At 37.5% G+C, this 26651-nt stretch overlaps 1 protein-coding gene and 1 long non-coding RNA gene across 2 annotated transcripts in view; both read right to left on the bottom strand.

Annotated features, from left to right (window-relative positions):
* lrp1bb (low density lipoprotein receptor-related protein 1Bb) overlaps positions 1-26651 on the bottom strand; it is a 288718-nt gene that overhangs the window by 222836 nt on the left and 39231 nt on the right. The window lies entirely within an intron of this gene.
* LOC123973609 lies at positions 2561-5103 on the bottom strand. Its single transcript, XR_006825650.1, has 2 exons — positions 4688-5103; positions 2561-2749 (listed from the first exon to the last, which is right to left on the bottom strand). It is a non-coding gene; the product is annotated as an uncharacterized LOC123973609 (long non-coding RNA).

Raw genomic sequence — 26651 nt, 5'->3', positions numbered from 1 at the left:
AGAAATTACTTATTAGACATCTGGAAATCTCAGCTGCCAGTGAGGTTACAGAGGTGTGACTGGTATTGATCAGCATCATGTCAGTGTGGGCTCACTGATGTATGTGGTTATTTTACACAACAATGTCCATGTAGTGAAATATTAGCTGTCCCTCTGATTAATTATTTCGGGAGACTGTGGGAACACATTAGCCAAGAGAACGTTTGCTTTTGTTTTGTTATCGTCTAAAAGCGTGCACCACAACAACACCAACAGCATAAAAGCTAAAAGCACTATTCTATGCATATATTAAACATGCTAAGATGTATTTGTTGTAGAAAAGTGAATTTTTTGTAGCTCTGGTAAAGGTGTAAGCGTAGGCTGTTTGTATCGTCTGATTTAATTTCAATTAAGACATGTAAATCCTGTCTGTGTCTTTCTTAGTTCTATTGGTCATGATATTTTTGGACTCACCAAAGTAATTGCTAGGATCTCAGTTGGCACCATTATAAATAGGTCCAATGGGGTAACAAGCATGATCCCTCATGCCAAACTGTTTACACATCCATGGCAGCTCTGGTCCAACTTGGTTTTCATACTGCTGGTTTATATTTAAATAAAGTGGTGCAAAACTATCGACTTGTTTACAACCTGTATAATTGTCTGACCGCTTGTTTTAGCAATGTTTAGATTAGATCTCAGTAATAACTTTGATGAGTACAACGTTATTATAACTTCTAGGACTGATGGCCATCGACAATAAAACCCCAAGTTGTAATAAACTGTAGTTTTCCTTTAACAGTGACAAAACAGGTGTGGACAAAACTGTGAAGAATTATAATTTTTTCCATAAAGACGTACTTACAGTCTGTCTTTATAAATAAATATTTAAAGATCCACACCACTAAACGGATGCTTCTATAAAACAAAAATTGGTGTCATATCTTTTCAAGTTGGAAGTCTCTTTTCTTTGTACTTATTGCTCTTACACGCTAAATGTTGATGATTACAGTTCATGCCCCACAAGTTAGAAATTGAAATAGTAGTGTAATTTTGCAGACCAATACATATCAATTATGTATTAACATGCCAATGTGTATATGTATGTGGCAGTACTGTGCGCCGCAGGCCCCAAAGCTAATGAAAGTAAGGAAATGATAAGCAACACATATTACTTGTTAAACAAAGCTGAGAACAGATTGCTTTCCACGTCTCGGCCTGAAGCAAAGACTAATCTGGCTCCATTAATACTTCCGAAAAGAGAAAATATCTAAATTCCTCTCCAGAGCTGTGGGACAGGAAGAACAGCCTTTTCGCCCTGCAGATATATAATGTGATTTGTATTATAGGCTTATATTACAGCCCTTGTAAAATCCTGAATGAACCAAGAATGTAAAAGCAAATCCAGGCATTTGTGGTGTGAAATCATGACCTATGACCACTCATTAGCTTTTTTTCAGTCTTGACTTCAACTACATTTTAGTGTGAATCTGTTGTTGTCAAGATTCGCAGTGCTCACTGCAGCAGTTGAATCACAACTGCTCATTATTTTTGCAATGCACAGGTTACGCAAGCATTTCCAAAGGGACTTTAAATCTTAAATGCAATCTGAAGCAAGAACTAAAATTGACAACAGACAATAAAATGATGGACCATCTGCCCTTTAACTTTGCATAGAGGTCACATTTTAAAATAGAATAAATTTTTCCATGAGGGACCGTGAATATCACAGCTTTGGGGATTTTGTGTCAGCCTACTGTATGCAAGTTTGATAGAGCCTTTAACTCTGTAACGTGGTGCTTCTGTAAAATAAGAAAGAGATGGCATGTAAGTGATGAAGTTCCACTGTTTTCATTGATTGCTAATATAAAAGGGAGCTGGTATTCTGTACAGAAAATGGTACAAATGATTTGGAATTTTCAATTAAAATCAGTTACAAAACTCAACAGATCCAACTGTTTAATAAACACAGCAGAGAAAAAAAGTTTCAAAAAGACAGTGGACTGGTTGTGTCAGTTTGAAAATAAAAAAAAAAGTCCACTTTCAAATATTATATTACATATAAATTATAGTTATTCTCTTTGAGATAACGGAGATTCAGTTTCTATTATATTACAACTCCCTTTGGGATGAAGGCAGTTACTTAGACATTAGAGTTAGATTTGAAGAAGTGTTTGCACCAGTCACTAAAATATCACTATAAAAAAAAAAGTGAAAATTAATAAAGTTATCTGTAAGCAAATGCAGACAGATTGATATCGCTTTGGTGCTACTGTATCCATCTTTGCAAACTCATTTCAGATTGAACCGTCGGTAAAAGCTTACTCGCACATTATCAGACCTGCAAATCTTTTTCTTCTTGAGCAGCTCAGGGAGACAAGAATTAAAGGATCAAAGTATTTAATGAATAAACTGTTGAAACCTCACAGCAAACACCAATATATCATCAGTCTTTCCTGAATGCAACTAAAACGAAAGAGATTGTCTGTATTGAACACGGCTATAGGCAGTTATGAGTAAAAATCCATCAGAAAAGTCAATCAGGTCGACCTCTTTGGGGCATGAAAGTGAGTCAACAGAGGGAGGATCAGATCTACTTTATTGCTTGATTAAAATCAATTTTGTGTGTCCGATGCTGAAGGTGAAGGGATGGAATGAGCAATGGGAGATTGTTAAGCATCCCCTCCTCTCTCACTACTGAGGGAGTACAATGTGAGGGTGAAAGCTGGCTGTGACAGCTCCATGACTTCAAAATTCATGGCATGTGGCACTGGGAAGAAAGAAAATAAAAAGGTCATCAGATGTGCCCGGTCATGCAAAACAGAAAGATATAATTAAAGGATTATGACTATTTTGACATGGCATGGTAACAATCACTCCAAAAACAAACAACCCATTATATTGTACGCTGCATGCAAGATCGAATTCCCTTAATTCAGTTTCATGTTTTCACTAATTTTCAACAGTACTATAATACCGTTATCTGGATGAGCTTGCTTATTTCATTGTGAAAACACATTGGATTTGGCTTTTAACCAGAGAAATATGGCAGTACCAATAAGCATTAATGCAAAATAATGTCCACTGAAAGGTGTTTCTCTAGTCTAATAAAGTGTGAAAATAACAGTCCAGCATTACTACTCTAAAAATAATGTCCAGTTGTGGTGAAATTGTGTAACTCCTTCCATTACTTATATGGTATATGACCTTTATGCAGCTAATTAACAAGGTTGCCAACAACTTGTGGATTTGGGTGCATACATACAGAACCATACATGCACTCTTTAAATGAAGCATGGGTAAATCAGACTAGCAGGAAAGGTTGTAAAACAACTTATGTGACCTTCTGGGGGACTTGTTAAACATCGCAATCAACACAAACACAACTATGAATTATACTGCAGCAATGGGATGTAAAAAAAAAAAAAGAACCAATAGATGGTGAGCTCATTAGTTCTGCCATGTAGGGGCTACGTGTTAGCAGTTAGCAGAGTCAGAAAAAAAAGAGTGTGTATTCATGTCTATGGCACACTGAGCAGATTTGAAGACAACCTTGGTGTTTGTCTTGATATCTCGATATAAAATATAAAGAATGAAAACAAAAATAAATTCTAATAAAAATGAGTGCATCTGGTTATTTTAACTCAATTAAAAACTATTTATTTTTACTCAAAAACTACATATAAACTGTCCCCCAGAACTGAATTATTTTACTTTCACCGTATTGTCCAACAGTGCCTGGGGAGCAGTAATATGTTGTCATGGCAACATACTTAGAGCACAGATTCATGGGAGATGCAGTCTGTTAAATGTGATGTGAAGAAAATAGGATTATCTATCAACGTGAAGAGAATTTCAAGAAATATAACAGAAGGACTTCTAAAGTAAATGTCCTACCCCAGCTATAAGACCCAGATGTGATTTATCTGGCAGGGATGTGACCAGAAACTCATCAATAAACACCCCCTCCCCCATTCAACTCTCATATAGGCACACACATACTTGTGTCCTAATTACAGTGTATAAACTGATCTGATGATGTGGTCACCACATAAATAACATTTACACTGTCATGTTAAAAGGGCACCCAATTTACAAAATAGGCTGTAATGTTTTACAGTTCATAAAACACACTTACTTCCAACTTCAAACAAAAGACACAGATTAATGATCATTCAGCTTTTGGTCGGCTGCTGCTTTGAAACCAACCAGAAGCTCTTTCTCCATAAGGCCTTTTACTCTCTGCCTCTGTCATCTCTCTATCAAGGGCATTGTAGCTCCTAAAATGAAGCCTCATTCATAAAACTAAATTCACTTTAGCTATCCATAGCCGATTACAGTGTTCACCAAATTTTGTAGCCATCAGTGGGCACATAGAGCTCTATGATACTACTGTATAGACTGGACAAAAAAGGAGATTGCTTGGAGAAAAGTAAGGGGGGGGGGGAGTTGGACAACCTGGTAAGTTCTGAAAATATGTATATGTTATTTGATTCTAGCAGTTGTACTTTATTATGAAATAAGTTTGCACATCATAGCCCTGATCAATCCGAACTCCATTCAGAAAACACGCATTTTAAGTTACACAGTTAAGTTGTTTGCTTGTTGTCTTGTGAAACCGACGAAACAAAGCATTAATTCAGACTTTTAAAGCAACATTATGTAGTAATTTTATCTTAAAATAACATGTCAACTTAAGTCTCTTTACCTCTAACAACGTTATGTCCATAGAAGCTGCTGAGCCCAGTAAATGTTGCCTGCTCGCCCAGCTCCGGCTCGACACCAGCAGCGTAATCTTGCGTGAAACTTGGTTGGAAAGCCAGACAGCAGGCTAAACCTCTGACTGTGAAACCCCAGGCTGATTTGCTCAAGTCAACAACTTTGCTAACACAGCCAAACATCTAGCAAGCGCAACAACAACAGACTCAGCAAGCCAGCTAATAACTAGTCCAACAGCAAGAAGGCCAACTCGGCTTCTGTGTTGCATACTTTTAGCTCACGCCAACGAGTAAAAAACAGTCCGATAACTACTCTTCTCGGGTCTTTTGATCGGTCACTCTCTTTCTCTTCCTCGCATTTTTCGATAACGTGTTGGTCTCTTCTACCATGACATCTATACTGAGAATACCGAGCTAGCTTCTTCCAGAGAACTTACATTGTATATTATATACTTTTTGCTCCTTCTTGTAGCTTGCTGAGGAGTTGAGTTGGTGCCGTAAAGCATTACGCCATTGCCACGTAACGTTGTTCATGCATCGGACTCAAATGTCACATAACGCCAATAACCAGCACCTCGGACCAGAGTGGCAATGACAGAGACACCATTCACCCTATTACAAGTCAGTGTATCATCAAAATTATTTTGAAGCTGTTATTCTAAGATAAAATTGCTACATAGTGTTGCTTTAAGCAACAACAAATTCTCTTTATTATTTCAAAATCCAGTAGTTGCTTTCTGCAGGAACACACCATAATGTAACATGATGAAATCTTGTAATTACCAAATTCCATAATCGGTGCAAATACTTCTGAAAACATTATAAGAATATTTAAACCCCAAACACTTAACAAACATTACAAAAACAATAAGAAATGTAATACAAATTATACGAGTTCGAGACTGTATCACCAAGTTTCAACGATGTTGAGTCCACTGTGACTAAAATGGTGTGGCTGAAATAATGAGCTGCAAAGATATAGGAATTTAAGCTACATTGTCAACAAACTGTTACGTACTTAACATAACTTTAAAGTGCGAGTTTGCTAATTAGATCCATCAGTTACCTGGCAAAATACCTCCGGAACAGTTACAGGGTACCCCCAGGATTCTCAAAGTTAAATTTAAGACTTTTTAAGACCTTTTTAATACAACCTAGGAACTTCACTGCCGTTTAATGGAAAATCTGTGTTAATTTTAAGCCCAAGAAAATTATAAGTTACATGAATTTAATAAAACATTTTATTATAATACATTCATATTTAACACACTATAGCTTGGGGTGTGTTTGTACTTTAATAAGATAAAATTAATCAAGGACGTCACTTTGTGTTGAAAAGTGGCAGGGGCATAAGGGTCCAGATTATGGGTGTGATGATACACTTAGCTCACATGCACGATTCACAATATTAGGTTCAGAAGAACAAGACAAGAAGATATTTTAACACTATTTGATTAAATATTCAATGCTGAAATATATTTAAATAGGGGTCCCCTAGAAAATCTTGAGCACTAAACACTTAATTTCCTGCATTCTGGAGACATTTTCTGCACCAAATTATAGTAGAATTGTCTTTATTTAATTAAAGTGATTCAGATGTTTTTAGCTTAAACTTTTTTGAACAATGCACATTTGTTTCTTTTATCTTTAAATTGCATTGCATGTTTTCTAATTGTGCAAATAAACCTTTCTCAAAGTATTTTCATTTGTTTTTTAACATTTCTTGTTGCAAGCCATTTTTCAGAACATATTTAACAAATGCTTTTAAAAAAAGTAATGGAGACATGTCCCCAGTATCCACAGTGTAATTGAAACCTATGGAATGAATACAATATTTGTTCACTAAGAACTATTAAGGGGTGAAATCAAAAATACAAACAAACTGTGTGGTATGAGTTGTTGCAATTAGTTACACCTTGGCTAGATAAGGTAATGTAATATAATATGCTAATTGCTTCAGTGATTATTCATCCTGTTCTGTTTTTCTAAAGCATCTAAAGGCTGCTTGAAATATAGTATTATATAGTATTGGCTTGAAAGCAGCGGGGATAAGGACTTGGGCTCCGGTTTGTTTTTCCCTCGTTCCAGTGAACGGCGCACCTGGGTGACGGAACTTTAAAGTGCGTTAGTTTGATGTTTCCATTCACATAACGTTAGCCTACGACAGCGGCGCAACGCCGACACACAGACACGGTCCTCGTCTCATACACACCTGTCTCTCTGTTGCTGTTGTATCATTCACTGACCAGTAACCTGCAGCGCGTCTCCCAGCTCTGCTGTTCCATTAGCGCTCGCCACAGTGTGACTAGCGTAAAGCCGTAAACAGGAACGTCACCTGTACTGCCGTATAAGATCAGAGTCACACCAAACGGAGTATATTATGAAGTCTCACACACTCAAAGTATTAATTTATGACGTTTAGCATTAATTAAATCCTACGAAAGGACAAGAAAAAATTTAAGACCTTGGTAAACAACATTTAATACTTTGGTAAGGAAATTTAAGACTTTTATGGCCTTATTTTTGGAATATGAAATTTAAGACTTTTTTAAATACTTTTAAGAGTTAATCCAGGGGTAACACTATTCTTAAAAATAAGACATTTACCCCACATCTAATGATTACGTGTAAAGAAAATTAACAACTGATCTATAACTACATTTACTCTGTTTGCTGTGTATCTTATTCATATCATAGGGTTATTATTTCATAGAAAATATCTTATATTGTTTAAATGACTTATTCACTTTATGATTATTCCATCAAAATATTTAATATAACTAAAATTATAATTTTTAAAATAAAATTGAAGTATCATGAAATGAATTCATCCAGCTTTATTTGATTTTTAATCATTTTTTGTCATAGTTTTATGAATGAGTTTTAACTATGTGTCCTGTTCAGAGGTTTTCTAAATAAAAGGGGACAAATAGTACAAATGTGAAAAAAATCTGTTATTGTTTTAGTAACAACTGCAGCCCAAAATTTATAACACAGAACCAAACCAATATGTAGTCACCACTGCTGAACTACTTTACTGTTTAATGAGAAATAATAAACTCACCTTAAAGACAGTTTGAAGCCATGTGCTTTTACCACTCTTACCGTGCACACATCAATAAATGCAAAAAGCTAATGTAAGTGGCTGAAAGTGAAATGCACATACAGTATAGGCTTTTCAACAGAAGTTTGCCTTTTAGAATGATTTAATGTGTGCACATCTGAAGATGTAATAAAGAATTTCATTTTTACAGATAAGGTGTTTCCAAAGGTGTTGACTCTCTCTGGGCCTTGTGAAAGTCCTGCTGATACGTTTTTTATGGAATCTAATTAACAATGAAACACTCACTATGAGCTTAGTCTTAGTCAAACATGAAAACCAGGCTACGGGCGAGTCATATCAAAGACAATTTTCTGATTCTAAAGAAGGAACCATTAGACCAAAGGAAGGAAGGAAAGTAATATTTATAATAATTATTTAGGCTATTTGGTTCAGAGGGGTACTTGAGGTAAAAAGAACAAAGGAGCAGTTGCTTGAGCCACTATTGAACTCTGTATCCTGTAGGGGTGGGAATTGCGGGGTACCTCACGATACGATATATGATACATGGCTCAGGATAACGATACTATCACGATACAGTAATTCTGAGTTAATCGATAGACAATCCTAAAATGATACATCACGATATCTGTGTAACTATGAATACAAAATTTACTGAATCTTTGTACCGAAAATACAAATTGCTGCACCTAAGTCTAATATGTGCTTCACATTATATTAATAACTGTTCAGTTACACAGCATTTTGCTGCCCTTTCTCCACTTAGTGATAGCTGTAATTTTAGGACAGTGGAAATTTTGGGTTTGAGTTTTAACCCTTGGGTGTTGCTGTAGCTAGTCTGTGTGGCGTGCTGTAGCAGAGGAGTAGCAGATCAAGCCAGTGAAGGTAGCAGCTCTTTTTCATTTCACACAGAGCTCAGGAAACATATGTACCTAAAGTATTTGCGCAATATGTCACTCAGGATGTTAACCATGTGAAGCAAAATGTGTGGTTTAGATTATATTATCGCAATGCTAACCGTCCAAGTGCTATTTTTTATTTTATGTATCGATAATGATGAGCTTGAATATCGATACAGTATCACAGAAAAATGATAACAATGATAAACTGACACTCATAGGTATGTACTGTAATAGCAAATTTGGCTGTCCAGTCCCCCTGACATGATATTATTGTTTATCGTCTCCCTTCAATTAGGCAGGCTGATCTGTCGGCTTCAGTCCATCTGTAGTATGGGCGGTATTTTCCCTTGCCTCATTTCCTTCACTGACATGTTTTGCCATTCTCTCAAAGACTTTTCAGCTTTGTCTTGCTTGTTGTTCAATGAATTATAGCAGGTCCTGCTTGAAAAAGTAGCTGAAAGCTTTCAAGCTTTGCAAGGCAAATGATAGCAATTCCTGCTCTTGAAAAGATGAGAAAGGCTTTCAAGCTTTCAGACATGACAAGTAAAGAGAGGGTTTTGTACTTGGTATGGGTACTCAACTTACTCACTGAGTGGCAAACAGAAAATACTATAATGGCACTTTGATGCAAAGTTTGGATGACATGGACGAAAACCATGACAAAGAACCTAGAACAGTTGAAAAAGTGTGTGTGACTGTGGAAATGTAAAAGAAAAAATGTTAAACCTTTTTATTAGACATCCATTAATGAATTAAACTGCATATAAAGAAAAGGCAAAACTTTATCTTGAATGACATTAGCTGTTTAATGAAATATTATTTTAAATGTGTTCACCTCACATCGTCTCCCTTCTTGGGGTTGTTAAAGAGGTGGTATTATGCTCATTTTCAGGTTCAAAATCCTATTTAGAGGTTGTACCAGAACAGGTTTACATGGTTTAATTTTCTGTCTCTACATCACAGTAACAACTTTATGTCCACTGACTGCCTGAAGTGGAGCTAGTATTTGGAAGGGAGAGGAGAGGTATGTGCTGGAGCTCAGTGTTTTTCCACCGGTGTTTTTGAGGGTGTGTTGGACTAGTCACTCCGTGAGCATTATAAAACGTATTTTCATTGTGATATCACAAGAAAGGAAAGTAAAGGCTGGACTACAAACATGCTCTTTTCAGGCAGTTCAGAGCAGTGTTTTCTGTGGGAGATGGGACACCCTTTGGGCTGGACTTTGGGCTTTTTTACTTTGCAAACCTAGTACATGCACAAAAAACATATATAACTCAATAAAGGAGAGGGAAAAAGCCAAAAACCATAATACCACCTCTTTAAAAGCTTGGCTGTCAGTGAGGTCTAAATGTAAGCCATGGGTTGTTTCCACTGCTGCTTTTCAGAGGTACAACATAGCTACTAGCTGTTTTGTGAGGCTTGAATAAGGGTTGGCATTTTGCTATTCCTCCAAGACACAGTTGTGATGCCAACACAGTGCAAGCACAGCAGGGTGGTGGAAGGAGACATGAAATGGTCATTCAGAATTGAAGTTGTTCAAAGTGAATCAATGTAATCAAAAAAAAAAGGAGGAGTACGCTAGTGTGAGTACAGATTCACCCTCCTTGTGGGCAATATTGCCTAAACAAGACAGTGATGATGCAATATGAGGCGAATCAAAGGAACACAGTTCAATATTAAATGGTACAAGCACATAACATATTCTTCGCTGAACTCCCAAGGCAACATTGTGGCAACACCGATAGGAAATTATTTTTGGCACAGAGAGCCGTCTCGCTTAAATCCTGTAGAAAAAAAGCCCTACAGGTAATATGTACTTACATCCAGTGTTAAGTATAACCATGACTCATTTTCACCAAACGTCTGCATAGGAAAGAGGTGTGGTGCTACCAGACTCAACATATCACTGTACCTCTGTGACTGATTTTACAGTATGCAGAAACACTCTATCCAATTCTATATGAAGTGAGAACATTAGAAAAATGGAAGTGATTATTACAGAGTTACATGACCCTTGTACCCCATGAACTTTAATACTGCACTGTTTTAGTTAAGCGTTTGTGATGTGTTTCTTTCAAACATGCCAGGTATAGCTTCCCCGACATTTTCACATCAGCCAAGTATGAACAATGAAATTAAACATTGAGAGTCTCGGGCCTCGAGACTCGTACTGAGGGTTGAGAGGCATGAAAACAAAATTTCACTGACTAAAAGAAACAACCTTAAGAAGATGAAGGGTTTTGTGAGTAAAGGATGATAGATGTTGACAGCCACAAATGCGTCATGCTTAGAAGCCCAAGTGCAACAAAAGAAGAGCAAACATTCTCTAGAGAGCAGGAAATAGTCCCGCATACTGGAATCAGATTTGTTTGACTAAAACTATAGCTGTGTGAACATGAATGCAAAACATATTTCAAACAGCCCAAATAAGGGCTTTTGTAAATTTTACTAAACTGATTTTAGTACAATATGAAAATAGATAAGATAATCAATGGACTGAATTTCAACTAAACCTAGCACCACAACCAGCCTGTATACCTGTTACATCAGGTCAGATCGATGCTGTTTATAAATTCTGGCCCTGCGACTAGCTTTGTTTTACATTTGTGATGCAGTGAGAGGGGATGTGGAGGTGTATATTTAATCAAGAAGATTATTCATATATGTGAATTACACTGCATGTGTGATTTTGTACCATAGAGCTAATATCCACGTAACCATTGATGTTCATATTAATTCCAGTTTTACATTTAACCACTGTATGTAAAAAAAAATAAAAAAATAAAAAAATCTTCCTAGTGGCTAAAAGGTGTCCTTAAAATCCATGCACAAAATTCCAAAACCACTCAATTTTGAATTAATTATTTCCATAGAGTTTGTAGCAGATACAAACATAAACAATGAAACCTAAAAAGAAGCAAGGGAAGACAAGGTAAAATACAAACTAGCAGATACAAGAATGCAATGCAAACAAGCTTACAATGAGTCATGTTCAGTAATAAGAAGGGCTGTGTATTTATTTGACCTCTTAGGCAGATAATACGCAATACCTGAGGATCTACCATGGAGTGGATAGTTAGTCTGAGTAGTATTTTGCAGAGCCCGTCTATCACAGAGCTCTGACAGAGATATCTGCCTACCCACTATGATCTGACTGGCGTGCTCAATAAGGCTGTCTAGGCCAATACCGCACATATTACTTATTTATTCCAGCATCCTTTGCAATATGCTCCATCACACTGTGTAAATGAGTACATGTATGCATGTATGTGTACCTGTATATCTCATCCACTTACGACACGTACTTAATAACGATAATAATTTTACTCCTGCGTCCTTTTTACTCTTCTCATTGCACTATTGTCTCAATCTGCCTATATTGTTTTAGTTTATAGTGTATATACATGTGTTCTCTATACTGTAGCCTGTGTGTGATTTTATTATTGTATTATTATTGTATTGTAAGTAAGCACATCGTGAGCAATGTGTAACCCTGAGTCAAGTTCCTTGTATGTGTACACATACCTGGCAAATAAAGCTGATTCTGATTCTGATATTTGTAGTTGTAAAACAAATAAATCATAGAAAAACTCAGAGCTGACTTACACATACAATCAAAGTTTAGTCAGTTCTAAGGAAACTAAGCTTCCTTAGGCAATACATTCACCACTGAGGAATCAGTGTGTGCTTCAAATGACAGTTTGTTGTCAGGGATGAACGCCTATTTAAAGAGCCGACATTCATACCCTTTATACTGGTTCTTTGGCTGGGCATGGGGCTCCTGTCTAGAATCTATCCCCAATCGTATGATAGACAATAAGAAAGTCATGATAAATTTTGCAATTCGGTAAAAAACTCACACCCACAACAAGTTACTTTAATCTGTACATAAAATATGAAACAAAGGGGAAATAACAAAGCCCTGAAGTATTGCAGTCATTAACATTAACAGAGCTATGAAGACACATAAACGTCTGTTTTACAAACCTTGTCTTGTCTTGCTATTCAGTTATTTTAACTGATTATTTTAACGTTTTAAAATAAGGTTAATCATGTACTCAGAAACCTTTTCTTGTTAGTAAATAAAATGTGATGCTAATGATACACTTTCAGGAGTTCAATTTGACTTCAAGAGTCTGTATATAAAACTATACAAGAGAAAAGTCCTGTTATGGCTGATGCTTTGAAATCCCTTTTAATATTTTTTTCAAAAATATTTTTGTTATTACAAAAAATTCAGGGTTAATATCATTCTATTGAACACATTAGTGTCTTAGGACATCCATTAAAAAGTCACTTAATTTGTTGAATAAATTTAGCATTTATTTAGAGGCAATATAAAAATCTATACAGCATGTCTCATTAATAATATCCAGAATAAAAAAAATATATGTAAAAACATACATAGCAAAGCTGTTATACTTTGTGCATGAAAATTCTGGATGGGTTACAACCCTTACATACTGCCGTAAATATGCAGTCATAGTCAGCACTTGCTAGCATAACATTTACCTTGCAAGTTAATAGGCGTTGTGGGAATACTGGTGATTTAACATTTCCATTATGTAGGGAGCATTAGGCAAATAACACAATCCCAGTTATTAGATTTTACTCAGTCATCATGACAAGTAAAGTAAGCTTTCATTTTTCAGAATGTGAGTCAGTTATCAAAAGCCTCTCAATACTTAACCCAGTTTCAGTGTGTAAATTCACTACTTCATGGCATTAATTTTCAAGAGCGAATGCTTTTCAGCAGAATTTAAAAACGTAAATCCCTATTGTGTTCCAGGTCCTGTATGTTCAAATTCCACTCATAGTTTTCACCACAGATGTGCAAAGACAAAAAAAGGACCCACACGGGGGGAAAAAGACATGTCTAATATCTGATTGGATTTGTCACCCATGCACATGACCATAGGCAGAAACATGCTGTAGTAATTTCACACCAAAGCGTGGCTGATGTTATGGCACTTTACCACGTTGGTGAGTGTAGGGGAGAGTTCCAGTTCAGCAAGACCCTGCTTACTATGACCCAATCTGCCCTATTTTCTCTTACCTATGCACTGACCCCACATGATGAATACTCCCCGAGAGAGAGAGATAGAGAGAGGGACAGAGAGAGAGCGAGTGAAACAGGCCTGTTGTTATTGATGTTGTCAATAACAACAATAACCCCACACACCACCAAGGATTCACGCATGCACCATTCAGCTCACTGTAGAATTTCAAACAAACAGCTTTCAGACATTGTGTGGGATCTCCCTCAAACACAGCTCATAATTTTGGGTCATTATTACTATTAGTAATCTATAGTATAGTCAAGAAGCAACGGCATTGCTGATGACTGATACTCTGAACCATGTTTTTATTGTTCTTTTTTTTTAGTTTTTTAGCCAGTTTACCATCTGTTGCTGCAATAAGTCATGAGTTAATAATCAATAAAGAAATACACTCTGCTAAAAGGCATCAAATGTCTCAAACACCTATCTGTAATTAAAAATCAGTTCAGTGAATGTCCTCAGCGCCGAGTAGAAATAATCTGATAAGACTTCCTTGTTCATTAAAGACTGAAGCCAAAAAAAGGCATCCCTGTTGGCAGCATGTTCGTGCCACCTGCTCTGTGTATGAGGCCGAGCCTGTGAACACCAGCGGTCAAAGTGTCTCTCCACCAATGGGCAAACGGCCATCTGAAGGTGATAGACTCCATTGGCCTGAGGCCTGCGTGAGTCACTGACTCTATGTCCTCACCACCAACAACGAGTTACTCCAGAAACTGCATAAGTTCCCCAGGCAAGGTGACTCTTGTCCCCACTCTTCTCGCCTAAAATGATTTTTTCCCCCACTTGGCATCTTGAACACCCCCTCGCCACACACCGCAATGCCACTTGTCACAGTTCCTTAGTGACCACAGCACAGATCCTGAATTATTCCAGTGTTTTAAGCAATGCTCCACATCTTTCACTGTGTACATCAGGCTAATCTTGGACATCACACGTGTTTTTAGAGGCACATGCTGACAGTCAAGCTTCCATTTTAGCAGGAATAAAGACAGTGAGATGTTATTGGATTCTCTGAAAGCTAATAAGTGGACCTTTCTGCTTAGATTATTTCGTTACATGTGCTTCTATTCGTTTCAACAGCAGCAATGAGAAGTATAAGTCACCCCCTAGTGGATAATGTGCTAACATTTGTGTTAGATCAACTGTCAACTTTGAGTTTGCCTGTAGTCAGAGACAGGGATGCAGTGGCAAAATCCCTGATCACTACCTAGCTTCCCTATCGTAAAAATGAAAGTTACAATATGCTAACCATAGTTATGTTTAATGAGGTGTCCAGCCGGGCAAGGGATTTCTCCTATGAGTTGACAGTACTCAAAATTAGTCAACTCCTAATTTTCCCACAGTTCTACTGTGTTTAAAAGGCATGTTCTGTTTGGTTGCTTCTCCTGGTAAACTGCTATATTTTGTATGACCATTGAAAAAAATCAGTTGATGTTTTTTTTGTTGCTATATTACATTGTTTGTTCACACGCTATTAAATCACTGTTGCATGGTGTTAATTCATGACAGAAAGCAAGGAGGTAATTTACACTGAGGGCGGGGAGGGGCTTCACTTTTACATTTTAAATTTGATTTACACTTTAGAATCTCTCTAAACAATGCCCCCTTGACTGGCCAGGTACCTCCAGTTGAGAAAAGTTCTGAGTTGATCAAAAAGTCATCCTCTCATCTGGTTTGCCTTTAGCTACTGTGGACCCACAGCAGTAAGCTTTACAAGCAGCAGGGAGTGCTTTATGGACTTTTCTCTATTTGCTCTATCTATGAAGTGCTCTATTAGCCTGTGTTTTGGCTCCCAGGCTACAGGCTAAAAACTACTGTGACCTCCTCTGCGTGTTTGACTTTATGTAGTGATCGTGTCTTCCTCAGAGTCAAAAGGTTTGAAATTTATTTGTACTGTTAAAGGCTGTATATCAATCAGCGTGCTTTAGTCCTTTTTACCACCTGATGTCGACAAGCAACTGATTCAGCTGCACATTGCTGGAAGATGCGAACCTCTTTTCATGCAATGTATTATTATAATATTGTAAAAAGAATTGAACTTCAAAGATAAAGCAGTAAAGCACAGAGTTCAGCAAAGATGCAAATAGAACATTATTTGTCATTAAGTGCCAGGTCTCATAGTGTGACATTTAAATAGTGTTTGTGCAATAATAAAATACCTCCGAAGATTCAGTTTTTACTTTATTTTATTTACTTTTTATTTATTCAAGAACTCATGACTTTACTTTAGATTTGTTTTTTTGACAGATTTCAGCATTGGAGTACCTTGAATAACCCTGCTGACAAGCGAGGAGTGAAAGGTAACCCCGCAATTTCTGGATGCATACTTCTTAAGAGTAACCTGTGGCATTTGCCGCAAAACTGAAGCAGAATTTCTTCCATGTTGCTCTACCTCATGGCAGATGCTAGTCAAACATAGCAGCCAGTCCGTGGGACACAGAATAATGCTTTCCTGCCTAAGAATATAACAGCATTTCCAGTTTTCTCTCCATGCAAAGCTCCGTTTGGCCTTTTGCTGCACATACAGACATACTCAAAATGTGCAGTACGGGCAAGGCTGAGATGAAAGAAAAGCCCTCCAGTCTTAACAAGGAAAATGTAGCTTCAAGGGCAAATTAGCTAAGAGCATCCTCAGAGGGATGGATGGAAATGGAATGATAGAGGTCTAGAATTAATATATTCTGCATGTTTTAGTTAATCTCTAGCTGCACTAGTCCTGCGAGAAAATGCAAAGTGCTGAAACTAAAGCGACAATGCAAGAATAATTGCTTTGGTGCCTAACAAGAAATTAGTTTAAATATTTTTCACGGACTCCAAAATTACTCCAATTCACTGCTAAATGACTAATTTGGACAGTTTTTCACAGAATGAGTGAGGATTGTGGAGAATGTGAGTTCCTCCACAGTAACCTTGGCGCAAGCGTATGCACATAAACTGGAGAAATGAGAAACTGCGACTCAGATGGTAAAAGGATGAAATGGTTTGAAATGGATACCACTGTGCAAAATAATCTGAAATATTACCTCTGAGTATTATTTAAAAACTTATTAGTGTTTATGTTTATGTTAAAACACATAAAAGTAATTCTTAAACAAATTGACATTCCCTGAATTGCACAATTAAAAAAAACATGATTTTAGTTTATTTTATTTTATTTGAATGATTTATTTTAAGAAACAAATTAGATATCTTATCTAATGTCTTACTTTTCCTCTGATTTGTCTGTGTCTGTACCTTTTGTCCACCAAACAATATCTTCTCTCTTGCTTCAACCTCCCCAACAAGAACTTAAATTTCACAGTTGGTCTCCATGCAGTCATTATGTATTTTTAGTGGTCTATCACTAACTACTTATAGGCAACGTTGGCCGTTAAAAAGGTGCGACAAGAAGCTTGCTCACGTGGCCAATTTTCATGTCGACTGTGATTTGTAAAAAATCAGCATGGGACGTGCATGTGCACTGTGTTATAACTTTTTACGTAAGCACTTTTTGTGTTTCGTCCTTTTGACGTGAATGCCATCCACAGTTTTATAAATGAGGCCTGTCAAATGTGAAGATTAAGTGTTGAGACAAAACACACTGCCCAGTTTGGTAATCACCCCCATCCACTCCACACAGACTTGATGAATGGTTCTAATCAAGTGACATCTCCCACTGAAATGGCCCCACACAGACCTCACCTAATAACACTGACAAACAACTCCAAATGGAATATTAATACACAGGATTCCTCTCTGGGCTCCCTTGTTTGGTTGGCAGCCATTTGATGAGATTAAGATGAACTTAAATATACAGATTCTGAGCTACTTATAGCAACTTGTAATTATAAGCCCAGACTGGTTCACATCTGACTAATATCCACTAGCAATGAATCCATTTATTGATCACCGTAGGACAGTGTGTAAGAGACCATAGAGGTCTTCAGCACTTCAATACCATTTTTGTGAGCCTGTCACCTGTTTTTTGCCGTAAGAATGTGGATCACCTCCCACATGAGGAACAAGTCAGTCCAACTGTCACATAACATCTTTAGCATCTGCAGCAGCTCATTCACTGCTATTACCTGACTTACCCAGGGTCCTTGAAGTTAATGGTATAATTGAAAAATATTTTAATAAAAGGGTGTCTTACCCAAACAAACAACCCACCAAAATATAAAAAAATGAATAAAAGTCATAGTGCTCAGTAAATATTCTGCAGCTCTATGGTTCAACCTCTGGTGGAAGACTAGCTCCAAACAGAAAGCCTCCCTCCCCATTTGTGACATATAGCCTGCCCGTTCCTCTCCACTAGCATCCACCATCTGGTAATGCCTCTCCATCTGGACCACTTGCCTACTTGGCAAAAGTTGTACTGTCCCCTTGTCTTCTGATGTGAAAACAAATCTGTTTGTGCAATTTTATTCTAAGTTGTTAACGTAATACTAAGGATGAGGAGTGTCATCTGCTTTAAGTTGCCCTCCGCTTGAAATGCATGTTTAATGGAAAATTAACACTTAACCTCAATATCTAGAAAACTTTTTCCCCATGCAGCTGCAGGATGTAAAAGAAAGTACAGTGTTGGTGGGTCCACTTTTGTCTGTATGTGCTCAGTTTATGACATAATTTCAGATTTTGCACTGGAAGTCACAAGGAAATGGAATTTCAACGCTTCGCCGGTTCCCTGCTTCTATCCAGAAACTCTATATGACTAAAACATCAGAATGTAAAGAGATTGTGTTCAAAAGCAGATTAGATGGACTGGAATAATGATACACAGTAACATGGATGTGAACAATACACTGAAATATGTTGTGTAACCTTATCCTGTCACAAATACCACATTACAGAAAACAAAAGCATTATAGCCACTGGAACACAACAGAAAATAGAAAACATGTTGGCTTGTTTGAGGGAACCCATGAAGCCAATGAGATGGACATCAGCATTAGTGGCATAGAGGGACAGGAGTAGCTCTCTGATTCTAGACCTCTGAATTGAGCTGTTTGATGTTGTGACTCTATTTTCTGGAGGATGGAAATGACACATGTCCTTGCTCTTTTTATAAATAACAAGAACATACTAAAATATTATTTTCCTATTTCAAAATTCTGCTCTACATATTTTTATTGTGCAGCAGATGCAATATTTGTTCATTCTGGAAAAAAATCTAAACAATGGTGTTAAGTTCTGATAAAGCACCCTAAGGGTTTTTCAAAGATTGATGGGGGGAGGAGGGGAGGGCTAATCTGATGCTTAGCTCTGTGACTGTGTACATCCAGTCTGATTTAGTGCTTTCAGTTTATCTAAATTTTTAAAAAGGACTCCATGGTGGCATGTTGAAAACTCGAGATACCCTAGTCTGGTTAGAAAATATGTGCAGATAATTAACAATGCAAAGTGTGTCCTTTCTTGGGCAACTAACAGTCCATACTTCAAACTTTAATTATTGTTATCTAACGCATTACATTGTGTGTGTGTGTGTGTGTGTGTGTGTGTGTGTGTGTGATGATTAATGTTTATATTGCAGTATGCAAAAAACACATTGTTTACTCAGGTAGACCAGTAATCAGCTACAGATGATTAGAATCACCTGAAGGTCTGTTAAACTTATGAGAATGCTAAAAGGGACACGGGAATAATGAGAACAGCATTTGTAAACACAGTTTCGTTTTGTTTTCTGTGTACTTGGAAAACTGTATTCTCTATGATTAGAGTTATCTTTGACGTGTCACAGATCAGCTCAGTTATATTTAGTTTGCTTTGGAAAGCAGTACTTCGGTGCAGTGAGAAATACTTCAAAATACGGCTGTATAATGGAATGGATTTCTATGACAGCAATAGCCTTTACTGCTATTCAGGTGATTTTGTTTTGTCCTGGCCATCCGCAGATCCAGGGACACCCAACTGTGCAGCATGACAGTGCTCACCAAGCCATCGCAAAATAAAGTGATGTGCCAACACAAAGTTCCCTACCACAAGATCAAGCTATGTGTAGGACAAACCAATCAGATGTGGGAAGAATGCAGGTCAGGTCTCAGTGTGTTAGCTCAAACAGCAGCTCTCTGCAACTCTACCCCCCTGGTGTGGAGCACTAAGCAAGTTATGTTTCCCTACGCACTGCTGGACCTTGCCTGTTAAATGATCTTCCTGAAATCCTGTGCACACTATTTGCAACAGCCTTTAACAAAAGTCAATGTCATCTTTTTGAGCTGATGTAATAGCGCCTCATTAAAATAAGTTCTTATTCAATAGATAAATGAGCCTGTTTTGCCTGTAGCCAAGATCAAGTTATCATGTGGAATCCTAAGTGTGAATCAGGACTAGGACCTTAAATCTCTTCAAAAAAATGTCTTTCAAGAATATCTAAAACAAAGCCAACACACATTTAAACAATATGGCTCTAGTGTTTGCTGTCTGCATCCATCATTTTCTATTTAGGGAGTCAGGCAATGAGCCATACCTAACTTCGAGAGCTGCACCAAAAGACTCAATTTTTTTTCTATTTCTAGAGTAATGTGCCTATAATTTAGTGCATGGTAATTCTGCCTTAGGTCTCAGCTACACATTAAAAATGCACCGCACGTCAAGGCATTTGCACAACCCAGCGGGCCCATAGGAATCAGTAGAGCAGCAATCAATCCCTGCCACAGGGTACTGTTGTGGAGATGACAAAAAAAGTTACCCTCTGATATTTTGGACCAAGACAATAAACATGCTTTTAGACATCCAGTTTTACCATTGATGTATTTAAGAACAGGGCTCCTTCACACCAAAGGACACAGTGAAACATTGTGGATAATAGACTAAAAACCAGGAAATGCAAAACTACTATGAGTAAGGAAGAGGGTCAAGGGAGGTTAATCCTTTTTGCTGAGCAGTTATTCACAGTTTTCAAGAAACTGAGCCAAAATATTGAATAGAACCTGCAGTTCATGATCTCAATGGTTCCAATATCAATACCGTAATAGATGGGAATAGGTAGTTATGCCGTGACACATTCCTAACGTACAGTCTTAACTGCACTTGGTTTTGGCATATGGTGTGATTAATGTGCAGACAGATGTAGTCATTGAAAAATATATTTTTCCATTACCAGATTGGATCATTTCCTTTTATTGAAGACCGACGGTTGTACTCAAAGTCACCTCAGTTGCAGTATCTAAGAAGAATAAAGTTGTCACACCTTTTAGCGAGTCCTCTGGGTATACTGAAAGAATTGCACTGGTGCCTCGCGGGTGTGGCTGCAGGCTAGCAGGGTCTCGGAGGCTGCTTTGGGCATAAATGTTTCATCCTGGCCTCCCTCTGTGCATCAGCACTAATCACTGCTCCTCATAGATACAAACAAGCACTGACACTCTCAACTTCCTAACAACCTGATACCACTGTGTCTCCAGAATTGCTGCAGTGCAATCTTGATGTTTGCTCTTGTAAAAATATAAATCTTTTTGATATGGGATGATAGCAGCAACACTTTCAGCCATAGAAAAGCCCTCAAAACTATCAATTATCTGATATAGTCACCATCTCAGTAAAAGCTGTGTCATATTTGAACATCATCCATATACATTTAAAGCACCTTCTAGACATCTAGAAATCTCTAAGACCTATTTAGGCTATATTGCCAATTTTAGGAGTGTGATGGACAAACAGCAGTATCACTTGATATTACAGTGGGCAGGCAAAGTGGACTCCTGAAGGGCCACTCCAGCTCACAGCATTAAATTGATGTTTTGAGTAGATGGATTTATTGTATGAGGACAACGCGATTATCAGAGAGCTTCTCTCCCTCTCTCTCGTGTTTTTACACATCCAGGGTTTGTTGCCGAAATGTGCGCTGAGGAAACTCTTCCAAGATCATCAGATGGCCTCCCCATCATGCACTGCTTCAAAAGAGCGAGGGGACCCTATTGTCACTAGCAGGTGGGAAGGTAGCAACAGTTGCACCTTGGCACGACATCCTTCATCATGTCCACCGTTTATGCAGCAGTTGGCAAGGTATGCAGGCCATGTGTTGGCTTATAAGAGGCTCATTAGTACATTGAGCACCCATAGAAATAAGATTCAAAGCCGGTACGTCCAAACAGGCTTACAGTCAAACAAGTGTAAGTCACCAGATGCAGTTGAAGGACACTAATGTCAGAGTGTAGGTAGAGATGATAAGTTATGGCTACAGGGGGATATGGGTTCACCCATTTTTAAAATCAACTAAATGCACTCTTAAAATTGCCATACAAAGTCCTTGTTGTTGATAGTAACATTTGACACTTTAAAATGTAATAAATATTTTATTTTAGATGAGGAAATAAAATCATATAGAACAACTGCTGCCACAGCACACTTGAAATCCTCCTGTCCATGTGCAATGCAACCAAGGTCCTGTGCTTCAGGACCATGGACAGCGCTTTCATCAAAGCAACCAGCATCTGAAAAAAAGGTTGCGCTCTGTGCTTTCTGCCACTACTCAGTTTAGGTTTTCAACAATATATCTAAGTGAAACCTTTTTATAGACAAACACAAAAGCATCTTTTTAATCTATATTAGAAATAGGCATGACAAAAACAAATCAAGTAGCCAAAAAGGAAACAAAACAAATTATCAAATTGAAGATGTGTCAGAGAGTTTGAGTATCCTTTTTGCAATTGACATTGATCTACATCCACACAAATAATCCAATCATAATGACTAATGAAGTAATGTTATTAAGATGAAGTTCATGTGAACATCAGACTATGAGCAGCCGTACAAACCATAACTAATTCATTCATACTTCTTTCACATATATATTTTCACTAATATATTTACTACTACTATATTTTAACCCAAATGCTCATACATTTTGCTCTTATGCACATGCAGTCAATATATACATGTAATATCATATATAATGTATGTACATAAGAATAGAATAAATGCATGTGTGAGGGATAATATGCTGATATTAATGCTCTCCTTTCCCCCTCCCCTCAGACACCTCCACTCTATGCTAACAAGGTTAGAGAAAACAATACAAATGTAATAATAGTAAAGATAAATATGAAGTATTTTAAACCATTATAGCTACAGAGGGGTTGTTTTAACTCCCTTGTTCATATAACAGTTGTTTCTTAGCAACTCGTGTATTCGTAACCATAACTTTATTCAATGAACATAATCTTGACCCATGTGCTACCACTGAGAAAATCAAAAATAACATGCATTATTTTTTACATTATTTTTAACATTTTCTATTCTTATTATCTTAACATAAGCCCCATAGAGGTATTAGTGACTATGTGGTAAATTAACTAATTAACTCTTTCCTATTTTGTAATAAAGACTATCTATAAATTGAATGCATTAAGTCACAGATGAGGGAGCACCTGGGATCATCATCCTAGGGGAACCGCTGTGAGCTAGCTCGCAACTAGCATCCAATCACAAGGACGCGTTGAAGAAACAAGCAACCCAATCACAGCCCAGTAGGGTGGGAATGTGGCACAAAATGGGTGGGGGGGGAAATAATGCATCTTGTGCATGTACTTTCCAGTTTGAGAGTGACTTCCTGCTTATGGAAGACATTCTGTGGCAGTGAAAGTAATGGATAACAAGTGTATACACATATAGAAAAATGACAATGTATGTATGTGAGTGGATAGATTTTAAATGTTAATATATATGATGTGGATTTGAGAATATGTTGTATGTTTATAAATGTGAGAATGGAAAAATATGTAAGCTTTAGAATGTATGTGTGTGAGTGTAAAGAATACATATGTGTGGAAGTGTGTATATATATATATATATATATATATGACTGGAAATATATGTGACGTGGAAAGAGAATGTGAGAGCCAGAATGAATTATAGCTTTTCCCCTCATATCAGACTGATTAGGTTAATGTAATTATAGTCCTAGTTGAATTAGGCTTCAAGATATGTGTACTCACATTATAGTCACATTACTGAAAGACAGAACCATGGAAATAATTCAAGCATGACTCTATATCTTGAGTTTTCACTGCATTTTGTGAAACATGACAATCCAGCTGCTAGAGGACGCGTGCAAAATATTTAAAAAAAAACACTCAATAACAAACTTGCAATGTACCCTTCGACTGTTTTGTGTAGAAGTGCACTTGTGCAACTGTACGCCAAGTGTTATTGCAATTATTACACAATAGACAAAAGGATGTACCGCAATAGCGTCATAACAGAAGGACTGGGTTTGAGGTTAACTATGCTGATTTTGTAATGTAATGCATCTTTGTCCATTTAGCTGACTATGTTCTGCAGCATGAAGGCAGGAATATTAACTGTAACTTTAACTAATGGTTGTAGGACCATGTTGAGGACTACATAAGCAGTTCTGAGTTTGCATCGACATCCCAGTTGAGTCTATTGATGCCTGCTAGTATACGCAGATGTTGCAACTTCTGTTCCGCAAGTACCTCAAATCAAAAGCAGACCATGGATTTCTCTCAAAAAAGCTTGAAAGCTGAAACGCTGGCAAGGATAATCATATAATACAATAATAACATTTTAGCCAATTTCTCATTTTAGCCATTTTGCATCAGGCACTCACATGATAGATATTTTTTTATGTCTCTCTGCAGCCTAACTATGCCCAGTGCTACTGCAAGCCCCTGATTCCAAGCAGTCCTGAGATATTCCAGATACGTCTTAATTCAGCCATACTATTCAGGAACTAATTGCAACAACTTCTCAAGTTGCCCAGAAATGGACAAACAAAGTCAACTTACACATACAAAGCGGCTTAGGTTTTGTTTTGGCCATTTTCAATGATAGCACTTATTTCTGCCTTTATTGGTGCATAGTGGCAGTAACTGGTATTATAGTATCTATATTTTCAACGATTACTAATTCTTCATTCAAGACAATCAGCTTCAGTTGCAATTTCTTTCCAACTAGACACAAGCTAAATAATTTGAGCCTTTTTAAAGAAACCTCTCCTGTTTCCTCACTTCAATTAGCTCTGATTCTGTAGAACCAAATGGTCTTAAAAAGGACACTTGCCTCAATGCTAATTTCAAATATCACCTCTCGCTGCAGATAGTACATCTTACAAACACCTTTTGATAATTTCAACAATACAGATTCACTTAGCTAATGAAAAAAAATCCCTACTCATTTGCATTTCCAGACTTCTGGGATCTCTTTCCCCTTTCCATAAATATGAAGGCACCTAGGAGGCCATTGCTGGACCATGGCACACTATGCAATAGGAAAGCTAATGGATCATCAGTGGTTTAACACATTAAAGAGCTTTTACAGTGGTTTGTAATGGCCCATTACAGTGATTTACCAAATCTTATGAACACATCCACTGGCTCTTAAAGGCAGTTCACATAGCACAGTGTCACAGCAAATGTTATCTATACTTTACAGCTGGTAAGGGCTTTGTTTTCTCTGTTGACAGGAAGGTTTTTGCCATAAGGGCGTGTATTAAAAAAAGCTGTTACACAAACCTTTTCATTTCAATAGTAAAAAAGTAGTTTGTACTTTAAGGTCCAGTGAAATAATGCCTTTAAAGTCACCTAAAATCCTTGGTTACATTGTTATGCTTCCTACCACTGTATGACAAATACGCAAGCATTTCATACTTGTACATCATTTTTGGGGTGATGCAGCTAGTTTAATCTCATAATATCAGTCATACAAAACTGCAGATCTACTCTCAGGATTAGTTGGAGGATCGGAGTTGTACACCTCCACATCTTTCATGACATGATGGATCTTTGTGTCTTTATTCTGCCTACTTTTAAACTCTCAAATCACATGACATTAAGTTCTGCTTCAAATCCTTGCTTGCTGTGGAAATACATTTAAAAAAAATCAATATCTTTCAATATCTATTTGCCATTTTATTGCACTTTTAAAAAGGAAGTAACGAACAATCCATGGTGTCATGATGACAGCACTTAGTCAGAGGTAGCTTGGCCTTTCCGATTAAAATATTCGTAGGATAACCAATTAAGGTCAAAAGCATGTCCTTTGTCTAACGCCTTCAATGTAAGGGGGTTGACTATATTAAGAGCTGCATGACCATGTTGTAAATGTCCTGCTTATTGGCCTGAGGGTAAACTGGCTGCTGTCGAGAGGCAATGTAGGGGGGTGGCAGTGGAAGATGTGGGGAAGGGAGAGGCAGCACAGGAGGTAGCAAGATCCCTACTGTTCAGCTATGTGACCTCTGGAAACAATCCAGCACTGCCTCTGCAAGAAGCAATAAGACCTCACCTTTCACGTCAGGCACCCTCGAAAGAAATTCCACAACCAGCATCCATCAGCCAATTAAAAAGTTCTGCATAATTCACCATGTCATTTGCAGCACAATCAAATTCGAGGGTTTGGAGTTCAATCTTGGGAACTCTCCCTCTTCAAGCAAGGACAAGGGAGGAAATATACAGTGGGGGAAAAAAGTATTTGACCCCTTGCTGATTTTGCAGGTTTGCCCACTTACAAAGAATGCAACGATCTATAATTTTAATCATATGTACATTCTAACAGTGAAAGACAGAATGCCAAAGAAAATTCCAGAAAATCACATCATATGAATTTATTAAAATTGATAACCATCTGATGAGGAAAAACAAGTATTTGACCCCCTGGACAAACAGCATGTTAATATTTTGTAGAAAAGCCATTATTGGCCAGCACAGATGTCAAACGGTTTTTATAGTTGGTGACAAGGTTTGTGCACATTTCGGCAGGGATGTTGGCCCACTCCTCCCTGCAGACAGCCTCCAAATCATTCAGGTTCCGAGGTTGTCGCCTGGCAACTCGAATTTTAAGCTCCCTCCAAAGATTTTCAATTGGATTCAGGTCTGGAGACTGGCTAGGCCACTCCAGAACCTTGATGTGCTTCTTCTTCAGCCACTCTTTTGTTGCTTTGGCGGTGTGCTTAGGGTCGTTGTCGTGCTGAAACACCCATCCTCGACCCATCTTCAGCTCT

This window comes from Micropterus dolomieu, linkage group LG07 (genome assembly GCF_021292245.1).
Source record: "Micropterus dolomieu isolate WLL.071019.BEF.003 ecotype Adirondacks linkage group LG07, ASM2129224v1, whole genome shotgun sequence".
Classification (NCBI taxonomy): Eukaryota; Metazoa; Chordata; class Actinopteri; order Centrarchiformes; family Centrarchidae; genus Micropterus; species Micropterus dolomieu.
Note: the sequence above shows the minus strand (reverse complement) of the source record. Positions and strands in the feature narration are given on the sequence as shown.